We start from the raw sequence: 18,855 nt of genomic DNA on the forward strand, positions 1-18,855 counted from the left end.
CATTGGATAAGGTACAGCACCCATATATGATAAAAACACTCAGCAAAGTGGGAATGGAGGGAGCATTCCTCAACATAAGGAAGGTCATATGTGAGAGACCTACAGCCAACATCATACTTAAGGGACAAAAAATTAGAGCTTTCCCACTAAGATCAGCAAAAAGACAAGGATGCCCTCTCTCCCACTCCTAGTATTGGAAGTGCTAGCCACAGCAATCAGATGAGAAAAAGAAATAGAAGGGATCCAAATTGGAAAGGAGGAAATGAAACTGTCACTGTTTGCAGATGACATGATAGTGTACAAGGAAAATCCTATATACTCCACCAAAAAACTACTTGACCTAATAAATGAATTTGGCAAAACAGCTGGATACAAAGTCAACACTCAGAAATCAAAGGCATTCCTGTATACTAACAACGAAACTGCAGAAACAGAAATCAGGAAAAGAAAATCCCATTTGATATAGCAACAAGAAAAATCAAGTACCTAGGAATAAACCTAACCAAGGACCTGTAAGACCTATACTCAGAAAACTACACGACACTGGAGAAAGAAATTAAGGAAGACACAAACAAATGGAAGCATGTACCATGCTCATGCATTGGAAGAATGAACATCATCAAAATGGCCATACTACCCAAGGAGATTTATAGACTCAATGCAATCCCTATTAAAGTACCAATGACATATTTCACAGATATAGAACAAACATTTCAGAAATGTATATGAAACCATAAATGACCCCGAATAGCCACTGCAATTTTGAGAAAGAAGAACAAAGCAGGAAGGATCACAATACCTGATACCAAACTGTATTACAAGGCCACTGTAATCAAAACAGCTTGGTACTGGCATAAAAACAGGCGCATAGACCAATGGAACAGAACAGAGAGCCCAGAAATAAACCCAAGTCTTTATGGTCAATTAATATTTGACAAAGGATGCAGGAGCATAAAATGGAGTAAAAATAACCTCTTCAACAGATGGTGTTGGGAGATCTGACAGCTACATGCAAAAAAAATGAAACTTGATCACCAACTTACACCATACACACAAATAAATTCAAGGTGGATAAAAGACTTAAATATAAGTCATAACACCATAAAAGTCCTTGAGGAAAACATTGTCAGGAAAATCTCAGACATTCCACGCAGAAAAATCCACACAGACATGTCCCCTAAAGCAAGGGACATAAAGGAAAGAATAAACAAATGGGACCTCATCAAAATAAAAAACTTCTGCATAGCCAAAGAAAACAGCATTAAAATGAAAAGAGAACCAACAGTATGGGGAAACATATTTGCCAATGATACCTCAGACAAGGGTCTGATCTCCAAAATATATAAAGAACTCACACGACTGCTCTCCAGGAAGACAAACAACCCAATTAAAAAATGGGCAAAGGACTTGAACAGACACTTCTCCAAGGAAGACATACAGAGGACCCAGAGACATATGAAAAGATGCTCAGCATCATTAGCCATCAGAGAGATGCAAATTAAAACCACAATGAGGTACCATCTCATACCAGAGTGGCCAACATAAACAAATCAACAAATGTTGGAGAGGATGCGGAGAAAAGGGAACCCTAGTGCACTGTTGGTGGGAATGCAGACTGGTGAGGCCACTGTGGAAAACAGTATGGAATTTCCTCAGAAAACTAAAAATGGAAGTGCCCTATGACCCAGCAATTCTGCTTCTGGGATTATATCCTAAGAGCCCTGAAACACCAATCCAAAAGAACCTATGCACCCTAATGTTCATAGCAGTACATTTTACAATAGCCAAGTACTGGAAGCAACCTAAATGCCCATCAGCAAATGAGTGGATCCAAAAACTATGGTACATTTACACAATGGAATTCTGTGCAACAGAGAGAAAGAAGGAGCTTATACCCTTTGCAACAGCATGGATGGAACTGGAGAGCATTATGCTAAGTGAAATAAGCCAGGCGGTGAGGGACAATACCATATGATCTCACCTTTAACTGGATCCTAATCAACAGAAGAAAAAAGCGAAGAAAATACAAGAGACATTGAAGTTAAGAGCAATCTAACAATAACCAGAGGGGAGTGGGGAGGGGACAGTGGGAAGAGTGGTTTTCAGGAACTACTATAAAGGACACATGGACAAAGCCAAGGGGGAGAGTGGAGGTGGGGATTGGAGGTGGGTTTCTGGGGTGGGGTGGAGGGGTGGGGAGAAAATGCAGACAACTGTAATTGAACAACAATTAAAAAAATGTTTAATTAAAAAAACAGAGCTATTTAAGAGTCCAAGTGAATAATACTTAATGGACTAAACTATACAAAAGAAATGAGTCGATAATTAATAAACAGGAGCAACTCTTTATCATCAACATATATTTTAATCCATTTCTGTCCTCTCATTCTGTTTAAGGTTAAGAGAGTAGCTGAACAGGAAAAAAAAAAACCAGAAAAATCTTACAAAAGATGTAACTAATTTGAATGTACTAGAACCTATAATCTAAAAGAAAAAATCATCCCACTGACAGTGGTGAACTTCACACTACACTGGCTTTAAAAATATATATTGGTAGATTGCTATTAGCAGATTGCTTGAGAAATTGTACACTAACTACAACAAAGGTATCACTCTTCAAACTCATTGATTAGTCCTAACTGATTTTGTATATATTAAAAAATCAAATTTCATATTTAAGGATGTATTTTATTTTATTGAAGTATTACTGATAAATAAATTGTAAGATTCTTAAAGTGTATATCATGATGTTTTGTTATACATATACATTATGAAAAGGTTCTTCCCCATTAAGTTGTTTAACACGTCCATTACCTCATATAATTATAATAAAATATTGCATCCTATGGAATAAAATAAAAACCATGAGTTCAAAGTGATATAAATAAGTAAGTACATACAAAATGGGGGGTAAAAAAGTTTTTTGCTGTAGCAGGAAAGAGAAAATCACCATTTTGCAACATCATAGTAATAACTGATTCAGGCAATAATTGTCAATGAATGTGCCACAAATTATTGATACAAAGAGAAAAACAGTAAATTTACAGAGGACAAACTTTGTAGATACCACCTTAACTGAATGGCAAAAGTCACGTTCATTAGAAATTGTACTTAGTAATGGCACTGAAAATTTTATGCTACCTGCTGTGAAGCACTAAAAAGGACACATTGTTTCTTTAGTATTCTTGCTAACAACACATGATCAAATGTCTAATGATGAGCTAATATCAAATGCATTCAAACTATGGAACATTCTATCAAATAACTAATATGTGCTTTATTTTAAACTGCCAAAATTGTGAACAGCAATGGAAGACTGAGGAATAGTCCTGGATTAAAGAGACATGATAATCAGATGCAATGCGTGTCCGTGGATTGGACCACTTGATTTGTACCGTTCAGATCCCTTTTTTTGCAGCTAGTTATATACAAGTTTGCTTGTATCTATATTAATATAATAAAAACATTTATTATACTCACACTCTTTGATAATAGAACACTTTACCCAGTGTTCTCAACAGGGCCTTTTCAAATAGAGCTGCAAATGTTTAACTTTTGAGGAATAGAGCACTTTCATAAAATGAGAGATCCTATAATAAAATGATTGATTTCAGTTATATATCATGTATAAATATATGACTGAAAATAATAATCAGAATAACAGTACTTTGCTGAGTTTTTCAAATAAGATAAAATTTCCTGGACATAAGCAGTCTCTTTTGATAAATGGCTAGTGCCCCTGAGGGTATTTTTGTCGTATCGTAGTTGCACTAAAATAGCACACAATTTTCACACTGCTAGAAAGACTGGTCTCCCCACTCATAGCTTTAAATCCTATACACCAAACCTTAGTTGAGACTCAAATTCCTTCTCCCCTGAATGGGGTGAAACTAGTGTGTATGGCATGGGACTATAATTATTCACAATTTTTAATTCTTTGAAGTAAGTAGCACAATGCCTGACAAATGATCAGAATTCAGTTGAGGAACACAAATCACAGTATTTTTGCTTAGGACGTGTGCTTGGTAATCCTGAAGGCCATTTCATGGAGCTTTTCATCGGCTCTCTCAAAGTAAAATATGTAAATAACCTTCTCCTTACATATCAAGCAACGTATGCATTGAAAACTTATTCAAGATAATTAAAAAATAATCATCTAGCTCTTGTCCTCAGCTTCAATGGCAGTTCATCTCCTGGGATCAGTCGATGCTGATGCAGAAAAGCATTTTGGTCATCCTAAGCGCGCTGTTCCTGTTCATAGTGCAGGCGATGAAACAGGACTGAGGGGGACAGAGACCAGCACAGGAGCCCCTTCCAGGGGCTGCGCAGTTGCTGCTTCTTACCAGAAAGGCAGCAAATGCAATCAATACATTTTAGAGGTGGCATGTTAATAGGAAAAACTAGCAAAAAGAGCTAATTCTGTTTGGGCATAGAGAATAATCCCTAGACATGCGATGTTATTTCAGATTAATTTTTCTCTCAGTGTTCCTTTGCCTATGTCATTATTTATTTTAAGAAAACATACAGAAAAGGTATATATAGCAGGACCAAAAACACTCCCCATGAAAGCTTGAAAACAGATCTTATGTAAGTAAGTGCCAAGAATAATAATTCATCTTTTTGATTTATAATCCCTATTTATCTGAGAAGTCAAAATAGAAAAATCAGAGGGGAACAGATTCACGGAGACTTGCTCTCTCCTGTGTATTCTTTCTCCTATATTTTATCTCTCTTCCTTTCTGAAATCTTATTAATTTGTATGTGTAAACATTCCCGAATCTCTCCCCAATCTCTCACTCCTGAACAAGCTTCTAGAAACAGTGGACTGCACCCAGGGACCCGGTTTGTTTTCCTCAGGTTGCAGCTTCTCTGCTCTTTGCCAACCGGCTCCTGTGCTCCTTGGACCACCCAGGCTGGCATCAGCCCCTTAGGTGCTAAATCCAACGGACATGTCAAACAGCCTTGCCCTGCCTGAGCATGCTGAGTCACTCCTGAAATTGATACTTCCTTATGTCCTCCACTAGTTTTCCTCCCAAATCTCTGACTTCTCATTCTTAATTTTTGGAAACTGCCCTCTTCTTTAAATATTGTTCTTCTTGCTTTTTTCCCTCCTCTCCTGACTCAATATACTAATCTTAGATATAGAACCAATTCATTCCCATAGCTTCAAATGCCACCTGAATGCTAATCACTGCTATTCATAGCCCGATTTCCTGTAAACCCTCTTTACAAATCACATGGATAGCTGGTAGCTCAAACTTCATATTCCAGAATAGAATGTAAGAGCTTCCCACTTCCCCTGAGCTTCCAGCATTTTAGCTACCATTTCTTCAGTACTTACTCTGCACTGGGAAGACTGCTAAGCTTTCCACGATGTGCTCTTGCATGTGATGTTCACCAGAACCCTAAGAGGGAGATACTATTATTACACCCATTTTACACATGGGAAATGGGAAGCACAGCATCTTTACAGAACTTCTTATACATCTCCTTTCTGTAAATATAGTTAAAAGCTACTCTTAGTTTAATCATTTATTGATATGATTCAGGAAATATGATTTACTGCACAGAAAAACATTATCAAGATATCACAGTGCCGCGCTGGCTGGTGTGGCTCAGTTGGTTGGGTGTGGTCCCTCAAATGGAAAGGTTGCACATTCCATCCCCAGTCAGGGCACAGGCCTGGGTTGCAGGTTCAGTTCCCCAGCAGGGTGTGTACAGAAGGCAACTGATCGATGTTTCTCTCTCTCACACACACCGTTGTTTTGCTTCCTTTTCTTCCCTCCCTTCTCCCCACTCTCTGTTAAAAAAAAAGTTATAGAGCTTTTTGTTCATTATTACAATGTAGAAAATTTTACTTACATAATTTCCATGTAAATATCTTCAATACTTTCCTTCATTTCTAATTTATTATCCACAATTCCATGCATTCTATTGGTCTGCTTTTTTCCTGGAGCTCTTCATCAGGAAGGCCTCATTCCCCTGCTCTCAACAAGACTGGTTGTTCTTTGGGCCTGCTAAATGGCTTTTATTTGGGCACTTCTCTTTGCTACTTTTCTTTGTTAGTGACGCGTTTTTCTAATTTCTGTTTTCCTCTTTCTTGATCTAGTCCCCCATTTGGCTGGAACACATCCTTCATTAGTATAAGAAAGTTATGTGAAAGGTGGGCTTTCTGAATAGGTCTTCATCTGCTTTACTTTTCCCTGGAAGTTTAAGTGTAAAGTTTTCAGTAAGATAGAGATAGATAGATGTAAGTTTAGAGATTGATTTGCCTTTGAATGAGTCTGTTTCAAGGATATAGTTAGTCTTTAGGAGGGGGTCTGCGTGCCTAGGGAAGTTTTTGTTTTTGCTCTAAATGAGAAAGGAGCTAGGTCAAACCTCATCCATAGCCTATCAATTACTATGTTTCACTAGGCAGAGCTTCTTTAGTTTTAATACAAAAGGTCAGTTCTTTTAGAAAAGATAGATCTTGAGCTTAGTTAACTCATTAAGGCTGTGTGAAAATTCTAAGAATATGAATAAAGTCAGAATAAAAGTTTACAGACCTTAGAGAAACATGTAGATACATTTCAAATCTACATCTTTATGAAGAATGTCATTGAATTTCAAGTTCTATTTAAACACCATCACTATTTTAGTATATAAAACTGTCAACCATCATATATAATGTGGTTATAGTCATTTGAAATTATAATTGTTATATATATATATATTCCTATAAATACAATAAAGGAGCATTCTATGTTCAAAAATAAACAAAATGCACTCAGAGTATAAGGAAGTAATAAAAAATTACTTCTTATTAAGGAGGTTATATGTCAATATGTAAGTCCTTGAACAGGACACAATTTGAATTAGTCAGATATTTTCAACTATGTGAAGTATTTACATTGAATTTAGTAGCTCCTAATGCAGTCAGTTATACCTGTGTGGTGTAAGAGACTCAAATACCACAAGTATCTTTTCCATCGGTGACTTGCTTTCCAAAATGATGCCCAACTCTTGTATGTTCTTAACAAAGCCAGCATACTCACTGTGATTTACACACTCATTGCGTTCTTGGAGAGGTCAGCACACATAAAATGGAGTTAAGCTCTGTACTCGGATTACTACACAAACACAATTTTCACCAGTTGTCTCCAGGTGCATTTTTTCCTCAGGTATTGACACCTTTGAAACTGGGGAATCCATCTTACGTCAATGGCTTCTTTCAGCCTCTTTCAACCAGGTGGCCCTCAGGATCTGCAAACTTGATCATAGTGTCATCCCTGCAGCAGTGTCACCTGCTTTGTGGGCATTCTATGTGCTGAATTTAATTACTCTGAACAATTTCACTTTCAAAATAACAAGTACTTGTTAACAAGTTACTATGACCCAGACATTTGTACTAAGTACTGTGAAAACGGTGTTAAAAAAAAAGGTGCACAGACCCTGCCCTTAGCTTTAAGAGGCAGAAAATTAAATAAGAAATAATAATAAAATAAGTACTCTGAAGACAGAGAGGATGTAGAGCTGGATTTATTTGAGGTTTTAGTTGTACTAAATCACTTTGCCGGTGATTGACATCCTTATCTAGGAAAGAACTCTCATTGCCACTTCCGTATCTCTGAAGGCTGCCACAAAACTTCAGGTCTGTGAGATTCTTTCAGCTCAGTGGAGACAATGATTAGCAGAGTAAATGGGGATATGATCTTTTTATTTTACACTGGTAAGAATAAGGGATGCTTTGAATGACAAATATTGAAATGAGAGGTCTCTACACCAAGTTTTCACTCATTTATTTACTCCAGAGCTCTACAATTTCACTCGCAAAACGGAAGTCCAAGTGCACCTCTATGGACTATCCAGCCAGACAAGTCCTGAACACTCTTCACACTGAACGCAGGAAGACAATTTACGCTGCCAGCCATTCAGCCAAACATAGTGCAAAGTGGGAGAATGATCCAAACTGCCCAATTCCTCTCTAACTGGCATTTTTAGTATTAGATGTGGTTTAATGTATTTTTTAAAGTATGTTACTAATATTATTGAACTGCAAAAAAGAACTAATTATTGTACAGATTAGGATCATATTTTTAAAAGAATTTTCTTTTTTTCCTCTCTTATACCAACACTCACATCTATCCCAGACTCCAGCATCTTGAAAGAAAAAAAAAAAAAAGAACGATGACTAGACATCAGAAATAAATCAATTTCAGAAAGTAAATCAGAAAGTAAATTAATAAGCGTAATAACTTTGCTGCAAGCCCTCTGGCTATTATTATGGATTTCTGAAAAGGTTACCTTAAAAGTCACCCAAACCTAGTTTCTACATTATCATGTTTTCATCATCATATTAAAATATTTTTTCACAAGAATGATAAAAAATAACCTAACCAAAACTAAAGTCCTCAGTCAAAAGGGTAATAACTGATCCTTCAGTGATTTCAGATTTATTTCTTTTCAAATAGTCAAATACAACCCTTTAAGTACCTAAACAATCTTTGAGGAATACATCTCTAATATAGTGGAAAATATTTTCCACCCTGAAATAACTAAATAATTTAATGTAGTGAATTTAATAATCTAGACTCCAATTGCTATAGTATTTTTTACATTTTTCTCCCCAAATTTCAGACTTATTTCTGACCACTGAAATCTTTTCATGATGATATTTCAGCATTAATACAAAGCCTTTTATCCCACTTCCTCTCTTTCTCACCATCCCTACCACACCAAATTTTGTTCCACATTTCTGAGTCACAGAGATAAGTTCCCTGCTTGTCAGGGTGTTAACAAGATCATCTAAAATAAACCTAGTGGGTAGCACTTACAGATAAAATACGGCATCATGAATATGGATGTACAGTCAAGTTTGAAACCTTAAAAATTCACAAGTGCTACAGCTAAATCTTAAACCTAAAAAAAGAAATTTAGTATTTTGCTGTTTCTGTCTTTTAATGAGCTAAATACTCTCCAGTTCTGCTATAGTAACATTTTTCATACATTTAAAAATGACAGCTGAAAAATCCCAGCACATGATAATCTGACTCATTATCATAAAACCCACAAACACTGGTGCATCTGTGCATTCTCATTCTCAGAATCTAAAGCTTGTGACAGGTCATTTCACACATAATTTTTCTCCTCTTCTTTCCCACCTAACTCGTAAATCAGGTACCCGGAAATGTGGTTCTGACTCATCATATAGATGTCTCCTCGAGTCCCAGCGGAAAGTAAGGACATTCTCTGAGATACTTTCATAGGTTTGAAGTCATAAAAATACCAGACCGCAAAAATTTCATTTTACAGATACGGAAACCAAGAGCCAAAGAAGTCAATATGCTTACTGAATAAACAAACAGCTGGCTAAATATTAACAAAAACTGACGACTTTAATCCACTCTCATAAGGGCATATTATCTCAAAACAACAAAGGGTTTTGGCTTGAATGCAGTGAACTAACGTCAATAGTCTGTAACCCAGACATGCCAAGACAATAGGATGGACTGGAAAACTAAAAAATATTTTCTGTTTCTGAAATTCCATAGACTGGTAATCTATGGGTATTGGTACTTTAAGGGTACAATTTTTATACTAAGAAAAATGATTATAAAATGAGCAGTTAAATCACTAATTTCTTTTTTATCTCTTTCTATGCAAATGTTCAAGCTCTTCTTATGAATCGCAGAGTAATCTATGCTTTTTGCAGTTAGAATTGGATTTGCTTATTTCAATTTCAAACTGCTTATCTGTCCCTGCTATAGGTGTGCCTTATGAGCCCTCAGCTTGTTGCCTCTCAGAGCCAAACCCACCTGTCTTTTCCCTACTTTATGATGCTGGGTCTGAACTTTGCAAACACTTTTCTTCTTTGCCAGCTAACTTCATGTTAGGCTTGCCAATAGCAGTGTTAGAGAGAGGAGATGAGACTAGAGGAGAAGCAGACGTTTTTTTCCCCCAGTAATATCTGCCACACAACTTCAAGAAATTAAAGATTCTATTAGGGATGCTATGGAACTCTTGAGTCCCGAGACTGACTTGAGTTGAACTTGTCATTTTCTTTATGCAAAACCTCAAGTGGACTCAGTAGAGTCTGTCACGCATGACAGTCAGTGTTGTTTGTCATCATTACTACCATTGTGGGGTACATGGAGGCTGCCTGGCTTCCTCACCCAGGTGTCTGGGTAGCTTAGGGAAGCAGTGTTCCCATAGCCTTGGAGTTACCTGATAACTAGTGTTCTCATAGCCTTGAGACTGAGTCCAATAAACTGTTCCCATAACATGAAGTGGGCTCGCATGTGCAGAATTATATTATGTTATGTTATGTAATTTCTGGCATCTTGCTGGCTTTGTTCCCCTCTAGTACTTAAACAGGTAGGGACTCCCTGCTGACAGCGATGATGATGGGAGACACGCAAGGGGACAGGTGCCATGACGGGTGCCACATTGGGGAGCAGGGGTCACGACATGAGACATGCAGATATGATGGTTGTGTTGCCACCCTTCAAGGCCTGACAGGTCCAAGGAATTCGTGCAGATGGAAAAATATTCACAGAGCCGTTGGGATGTCTGGCGTGCCATTATTCGTGCGTGGCTTGCCAGAATATTGAGTGATCTAGAAAGAGATCCTGATTTTCATAGTCAAACGTTTGTCACAGTGGTCGTCACCTCTCATCCATTTTCCCCAGGGCAGAGGGCCTGGATAGAAAAAGGGGTAAAAAATGGAAACAATAATGCCATATACCACAAGAACCTTAGCTGTATAATGGGGGGTCACACTTCCAACTCACTCCTACATCTATGTCTAATGTCAATAATCCATTAAACCCAAGTTCATTAACAAACAAGTTTACAGAGACTATTATGAAAAGCACAAAAAGAATTTGATCCGCTACACAAGTTGGTTATACATGTTGCTGAATCTACTCCATAGATCTTTAAATATTTGGTAATTAAAAACATCATAATATTGGATTTTTTCTCATTAAAAGTAGTTATACTTATAAACAGTTACTTGGAGTTTTCCATGGTTCAATATCTTTTGTACTCACCATAAAATTCATAAATTTTATTGATATTTATAATTTTCTTTGAGAAGAAAAAATTGTCTCGATAGGAGATTCCATAGGCCAACAGTACACTACCACTCCCCGGTTCATGAATGTGGACTTCCCCAACTTAAAGTCTCAAGGAACGGGAGTTGATTTTGGAAGGCATGCCACCATACTCAAAAGAGCAAAATACTTTATAGACCATGAACACCAATCCATATTCTTAACAGCATTCAATTCTAGCAAGAGAGCCTGACTGAGTGATTTCCCACGACTTCGAGGATAGACCCCTGATTTCTTTTTGCTGTGGCTGGACATTATCACCAGGCATTGCCCCCTCACTCCAGCAGCCAATCGATGCTGCTGCCAACTTTGCAGAGTTTATCCTCATCTGCCATTACCTACCTACCTACCACCCTCACCCTGCGTGCTCCCACTCACTTCCAAAACTCACACCTCCCTCCAGCTCCACTCCAGCTCAGAGAATCAATGAGGCAGAAGTGACAGAGCCTTCCTGGGCCCCCACTTCTGGATTCCCCCTTCTCTGCCCCTCCCCTGCTGGAAGGGAAAGACATTCATTTCTGCAATCAGCTGAAATATACTTATTTTATAGTTTCATTCAGATTATTCAATAATTTCAAGTTTCTCTATGTATGCGGTTCATTTCTTGTGTCACTTGCTGTTTTATGTTGACAGCTCATCTCCCATGGAGATAAAACATTTCCTGGGTCTTTTTCACATGGAAGGCACATGGGATACACAATGTAAATGTGATTCAGAAGACCTTTCCTTCACAACCGAGAGAAAGCTGAGAGACTGGGTATAGTGAGAGAGGAGCACACATAAATTTAAAGACAGAGCAAAAAATGGGTTAAAGAATACAAAGAACTACAGGGAAATGAGGTTTCAAAAGATTGTGAAGAGCAACTGGTGTAAAATTTAAAAGTATCTGTTTACAAGTTAATAAATGGAAGTAATTTGAAAGCAATCGGAGGACAGAACATTTCATGGGCTAAGCACAACTGGGTGATGATTATTTTGGCAGCCATGTCCAGGACCAGTTCTAATGGGAGTGGGTGGGCCCAGGAAGCTCAGCAAGATGAGGGAAGGGGGTTAGGGGCAGCGCGATGAGTGGCTGGGCAGCTGGGTGGGACGCAGGGGAAAGAGGAGCAGTCAGAGCAGCAGTTTTTCAACAAACAGTTGTGTGTGTGCCTACAACATGCCAGGCTCTCAACAGAATGTTGGGCAAAAATAACAAAGATAACCATGGCCTCTGCCATTTATAAAGCTTAAAAGGTAAGTAGCATGAAAAAAGGCTTCCCTGAGAAATGCACATTTGTGAAGGATAAGTCAGAGTTAACCAACAGGTTAGAGGTGAGGAGAACATGTGTGAAAAATGCTAATTTTTTATCAGACTAAGTTTGTACATTTTTGGCTCCATTACTCTCATCTGTGTCCCTCTCTTTCTGAACTCTGTACGGAACATAGTTCCAGGTGCTTGGGGCACAATAAAACGAATCTTAAAATTTTGGGGAGAGAGAAGTAAACTGATCATTTCAACACGTTGTAGTAAGTGCTGTGTAATCCCAAAGAAAAGATAGAAGCAATAGTAGTAATGGTACCTCCAATTACAAAATAATGGCTATTAGTGCCAAATCCTTGAGAACCATCCTCACAGCAGATTTTAAAATTGCATTAAACATCTTATATGGGAAAATGCAGTCTCGGGGATGCAAAAGATGATCAGAACAGTTGGCGCTTGGGCACTGTTGTCTCAGACAGAAAGAGGCCCAGGTGAGGTGAGAAGTGTCATGTCTGTGTTTCAGCTTTGTGACTCCTGCTGGCCTCATTTCAAATACAATATAAAATCACATAATAAGAAGCCTTTTCATAAACAGCAGGAGAAAAAGTGAGGGGAGACTAAAAAGTAATGAAAAGCTGATGCCACCCAAGGCACTAAATTTAAGCTGCTTATTCTCTGAGAGAAACAGTTGTTTTTGCCAGCAATAACGCGTTTCCTGGTGAGTGGACCTGCTGAGTAACCACAGGCCTTCTGAGTGATCACAGGCAGCAGGTGGGAGCCAATTTCCTGAATCCATCCTCCTGAGCCTCCACAGACCCCAAGAGCTCAGAGTGGGGATTTTTCCATATTTACAGTGATTATTTGGGTATCTTTCATCACCAAAATCGGATATGTAATGTCCCACATTTCACTTATGTAGCAGTAACACATTTAAGGTGCCAAATTCAGACTTCTCAGGAAACTGTAGTGCTCATAGAATTCTGCCAGCAGCCTAAGAAGGTTTTAAAGGGCTTGGTTGCGAAAAGGAATCATTGGAGAATAATTCTTAATCCAGCATGAAAGGTCACACAAGTCAAGGTCTGTTGCCAAGAGGCTGCTCCTGAGAATTAATTAATATCAGCTGAACAACCAAGAGTGTCTGGCATTTTACTGAACACGTTTCTCAGCCCTCCGCCAATAAAAACGATTGTGGAGATTGAAGCTGGCAAGGCCAGCAGACCGTCGCCTCTCCAGCCACAGTGAAGTGGAGAGGAGCTGACGTGACTACCAGAGCGAGCTCCTCCCCACCTGCAGATGGACAGAAGATCAATGTGGTCATTTGTCCGGGACTGTTTCTCTTTTTTATTCACAAAGAAGTAAACAAAATAAACAAAAATTATTACATCTAAATATATGTCAGACCCTGACATATATTTGTCATTTTTATGTTCAACCATTTAGCCTTCAAAAGAACACTGAAAAGTATTATCCTCATTTTACAGATGAGGGAACAGATGATGTAAGTATATGCTGAAGACAAATAACACACAGGAATTCTCTACCTACAAAGCCATTGCCCCCGACTCCACTGTGCTGCATGTGTCTTGGTGGACCTGAGAAATTCACTACTTGCTGCAAAAAAATTGTGAATAATGAGCAAAATACTGTCTTTCATTGCAGGCCACTCTGATCCTGTTGACTAGAGTAGGGTGGGCCATGGGCCACATCCCTTTGGCACATTTAATAACTAGGAATCATTAGTGTGGAGTATTGGTTTAACCCCAGTCAGCTTCCCTAGAACCAGATGAATCCTTGCCAGTAGCAATAAGTCCAAAGGGTAAAAAGAGCATAAATTCAACACCTTGGTATTACACTGTGGTTCACTGGAAGAAGAAAGGTGCTGAAATTAGTTTTTTGGTGGGTAACAAAACTTGAAATGCCTCTCTTTGCATCTCTCTAGCTCTAAGATTGGCTCATTTCAAGTGACATATCTGTAAGAACTGAAGGATTGTCTGTTTTTCCTTCCCACTTCTTCAAAGGTCAATACCAAAGCCAAGAATTACGATTACATAGACATTTTGGAGGGTGCAATAGATATTTTGTGAGTTGTACTCGATTTCTTGCATGTAAATTTCTTCTTTTATCCTCACCCAAGGAACTTTTTCAATTGCTTTTAGAGAGAGAAAAAGGGGGAAAGAAAGAGAAAGAGAGAGGGAGAGAGAGGAAGAGAGAAACATCCACATGACAAGCAATGTTAGGTTGCCTTCTTGTATGCAGCCTGACCAGAGATTGAACCAGCAACCTAGGTATGTGCCCTGACCAAGAATCGAACCCATGACCTTTATGTCTACAGGACAAAGATCCAATCAACAGTCACACTGACCAGAGCTTGCATATAAATGTTTTGATGATGAAATATTTAGTATGTATAACATTTCTAAGGAGCATGAAATGCTCAAGTAGGAAGAATAGCTAAGATATTGATTATGATGGGACCATGAATATTCCATAATAATTAGTGTAAATCTGTACTGTCAGATTTTAACTTTCAGTTAGTTATCATTGTGTCAGTCTATCCCAATGACTGTGTTGTATTTGTTTTTATTTTTTGTGATTTAAAAAAATTATGCTTTCCTCAATCACATAGAACAATGCTTTGTATTATAGAGAGACTGGGCATTCAACAAAACAAACATGTATGGAACACTTGCTTTTCCTTTTTTTTTTTTTGCAGCCAACTGCTACATGGCTAGTAAATGGGTTAGCAAACTGGAGTTTGCTCATATTTGGACCTGGGCAATCCAGCTCCAGATTCTGGGTTCTCCCAAACTGTGCTCTACTGCTTCTCCTGCTTTATAGGCAAAGACCTGCAACCCATGAAGGTTTGGTGGTCAGCTCAAGGCCACATATACAGAGAGGCAGAATCAGGATCTTTTCATTCCCAAGTCATGACATTTCTGCCATGTTCCATTATCCTCCTTTATCTGCCACCATTATAACCGCTGTCTCCCCTGGGTTTCCTAATTCTGTTAGTGACTGTATTGCGCTCTCATTACCCTGGCTAAAACCATCATCTACTCTTTCCTTATGGAACTTGCAGTTGCACGGTCCTATAGATTTATTTTACAGCTCTCTCATCTAGTCCTAAATCTCCTTTCTTCACTGCTTCTGCTTCAGCTCACATCATCTTCTAATCTTAGACTCCTTTCCATTTCCTTTTCCTGATCCCCAGAGCCAACGATTTTCAGTTCTTCTGAATGATTCTTCTTGCCCATGTACATCCTGACTTTTAAATAATGATAAATGTGTGTATATCACTCCTGCTTGAGTTTTTAATGCTAAGCACTACTGATTTCTTACAGCAGATGACGAGGATTTGGTTCTTTCTCCCCAGCTTTCACCACACACTTTGCATTCTGCCTCCTTCAAATATAACTATATTATAATTTTGATTGGGTCAGTGATTACATTGTTATGGCTAAGTAAATGCTTTTATTGATTCATGTAGTATAACATGATACTTTTCCCTTTTCTGAACAGTTTGTTCCCTCCTAAGTTTCATTTGCTTAATTTTTCTGTCATGAATTCAACCACAAATTCTCTCCTGTTGTGTCAGTGTCTTCTCCATACATTCAAAGAGCTCAGCAGTCCTTTCAGCTTTATCTCAGGGGCATCCCTCACTGGACTTTAGAAATAGAGACAGACTCATAGACGGAGAGCAGGATGACAGCTATGCGAGAGGCAGTTAGGGGTGGAGGGGTCAAGGAAAAAGGACTCATGGACATGGACAACAGTGTGGTGATTGCAGGGGTGGAGGGAAGGGTGGTATAAGGGGAATAAATGGTAATGGAAAAAATACAAAAATAAGAAATAAAAAACACTGTGGAGCCACGTCCCCGCCCCTCCCCTGGCCACCTGCATTGCTGCCATATTTAGATCCCTTCACCATCATTCTGGGGATTTCCTTCTTCCAACTATCAGGCTGGTTCTCTGTTTTCCAGACCCCATGTCTTCCCTCCAGGTATAACTTCTCACTTTGCTGACAGGGCATCCTGAGAAAAGGTGCATAAAGGTGCATCCTGAGAAAAGGGTAAATTTTTCGAGACTTAAAATTCTACCTTCACATTTGATTGAGAGTATGTGTGGGTGTAGAATTCTAAGTTAAAAAACAATACCTTCTAATCTCCAGTGTTGCTAATGCCTGTAACATGTTTATTCTTGACCCTTTTTATGAACTTCCTTCTCCTCCTCCTCCTATTTATTTTCCTGTCTCTCTGGAAGCTTGCAGGATGTCCCTCTGTCACCAGTACTCTAAAATCTCACAGTGATGTGCTTTGGTGTGGACTGTGTTCCACCCGTGTTTCTGAGCACTCAACTCAGAAAGCATTTTCCATGTGGAAATGTACGTCTTTTAATAGTGGGAATCATATATATGCATGTGTATATGTATACACGCTATATATTGCACACAGCATATCTATATGGATCATATAGATTATATACTATACATTATATATAATATAATTGGAATATATATACACATATACAATTGAATATTATTCCCCTCCACATTCTCTGTTTTCTCTTTCTGATTTTTGGATGTTGAACTGCCTGGAATGTTCCTTTTTTTCCTCTGTATTCTGGGAGGTTTTCTTAAAATTTATTTCCAATCATTTTTTTTCATTTCTTTTATCACATTTCAAATTTTCAACAGTTTTTGTTGTTTTTGTTCTCTGTTCCATTTCTTATCGCTGATTCTGTTTCATGGACACAATCTCTTTTGTCTCACAGACCACAGTAATGATTGATTTCTTTGAGGTTTTTCTTCTCCCTGCATAGTCCCGTCTCTCTAGGTTTTTGTTTTGGTATCTGTCTTCCATATCAGAAATTTTATTCAAATTCGTGATGGTCCTGAGGTGTCAGCTTATATTTCAGAATGGCTCACTAACTGGACTGTTTGAAAGCCTTGAACAAATAGGTGGAACTGTTAATGAGGAGTTTGAATAAAGGGTAATCTCAAACGGCCAGATTGGACTTGGGGAAATATATATGACATCAATTTCTTTAAAACTTTTCTTCTTGGCTGATCAGATTTCCCAGGGAAAAGCCTCTAATTTCTGCATGGATCGCACTGGTTTAGCCAGCAGCATTATGGTAAATGAGAGGAAAAAGAAGCCCCAGAGTTTCAGAGGCAGACCAAATTTCCACTTAATGTCCCTGGCCTCATACAGCAAACTTGCCCCCAATCCCGATTGCTGTTGCCCAATCCAAAGACCCTCTGTTTTACACCATTCAGACAACAAGTCTCTGGCCTCCTGCCGAAGAGAGAGATTGTCTTGGGTTTACGCAATAGAGGAAAAAAGTACAGGGATAAAGGAAACCAGAGCACATCACCCCAAAATATGCGTCTTTGACGTAAAAGTTATTTTAGTCTGAAAGCAATGAAGGAGCAGAAAACCTGAGAAAGCTCCTCCCTTTCTTAAGGCAGAAATTGTTTTCCTGGAGCTAGACCCTTACTAACCCAGAGAGGGCAGCAGAGGGATCTGCAAATAAACTTCACTCCATTAGTTTCCTCCCACAGTTCGCTGCTCTTGAAAGCTTTAAACTACCTTCACTGTGTCATACCTCTACAAATTCATTGTTCTTTGTTGAAAATGCTATGTAGGCTGGACTTCTAAGCTGCCATTTTGATTCCTTTTGGTTTAGGTTTCTCCCATGTGATGTGTATAGACCTTGTTAATAAACTGCTATTTTTCTCTTTTTAATCTGTCTTTTAGTTAGAGTCCCTGCTGAAAACCCAAGATGAATAGAGGTAAAATTTTGCCTCCCCTACAGGACTATCTTCTATCTAAACAAACTTTCAATTAATTCTTCTGTTCATAGCCCAAGGTTACTTACATTCCCAGAGTCCCCTGAAAATTCTGTAGTGTGACTTGATTATTTTTCATCTCTTCATATTTCTTAGGTCTGCTAATTCAGGTTTTGTTCATCCATCTACTTTGCCAGCTTCAAAATTTTTGCCATTGGGTCTTCTCCATGCTTACAGTCTCTTTACAGTCCCTTTAGTGCAATTACAAAGAGAATGCAGAGGCTCAGTTCATATGTTCACCTTCAATGTGTGATGGATACTTGCCTTCATTTCCTCTTGTCTAGTAAGTCGCTAGGATCCCCTTACTCCCTGACCATGTCAATTCTCTGCTGAGAAACAGTCAGCTTTCCTGTTGACTAAAGCTACCAATTTCAGTGACTAAAGCAGTTGTTCTCAACCTGTTTTGTCTCCATCCCTATCCAGATGAAGAATTTTTCCATCGGGATCACCTCTCAATACAATGGCTCATTTGCTTACACCTCCTGCAGTTAAAATGCTTCATGTAGGGCCTCAGCCTGCCATCCTGACTTACCATTGTATATGTGATTCTCGGTACTCCTTGCTCTAGCCAAATTGGCTATTTTTTGTTCCTTTAATCTAACTTTTTTTTTCTCCCTGTGCCCTGGACTGTGCTTTTTCTGATGAGTGGAATGCCCATTTCTAGAGTGTAAATT

The sequence above is a fragment of the Desmodus rotundus genome, chromosome 11 (assembly GCF_022682495.2).
Source record: "Desmodus rotundus isolate HL8 chromosome 11, HLdesRot8A.1, whole genome shotgun sequence".
NCBI classification, from domain to species: domain Eukaryota; kingdom Metazoa; phylum Chordata; class Mammalia; order Chiroptera; family Phyllostomidae; genus Desmodus; species Desmodus rotundus.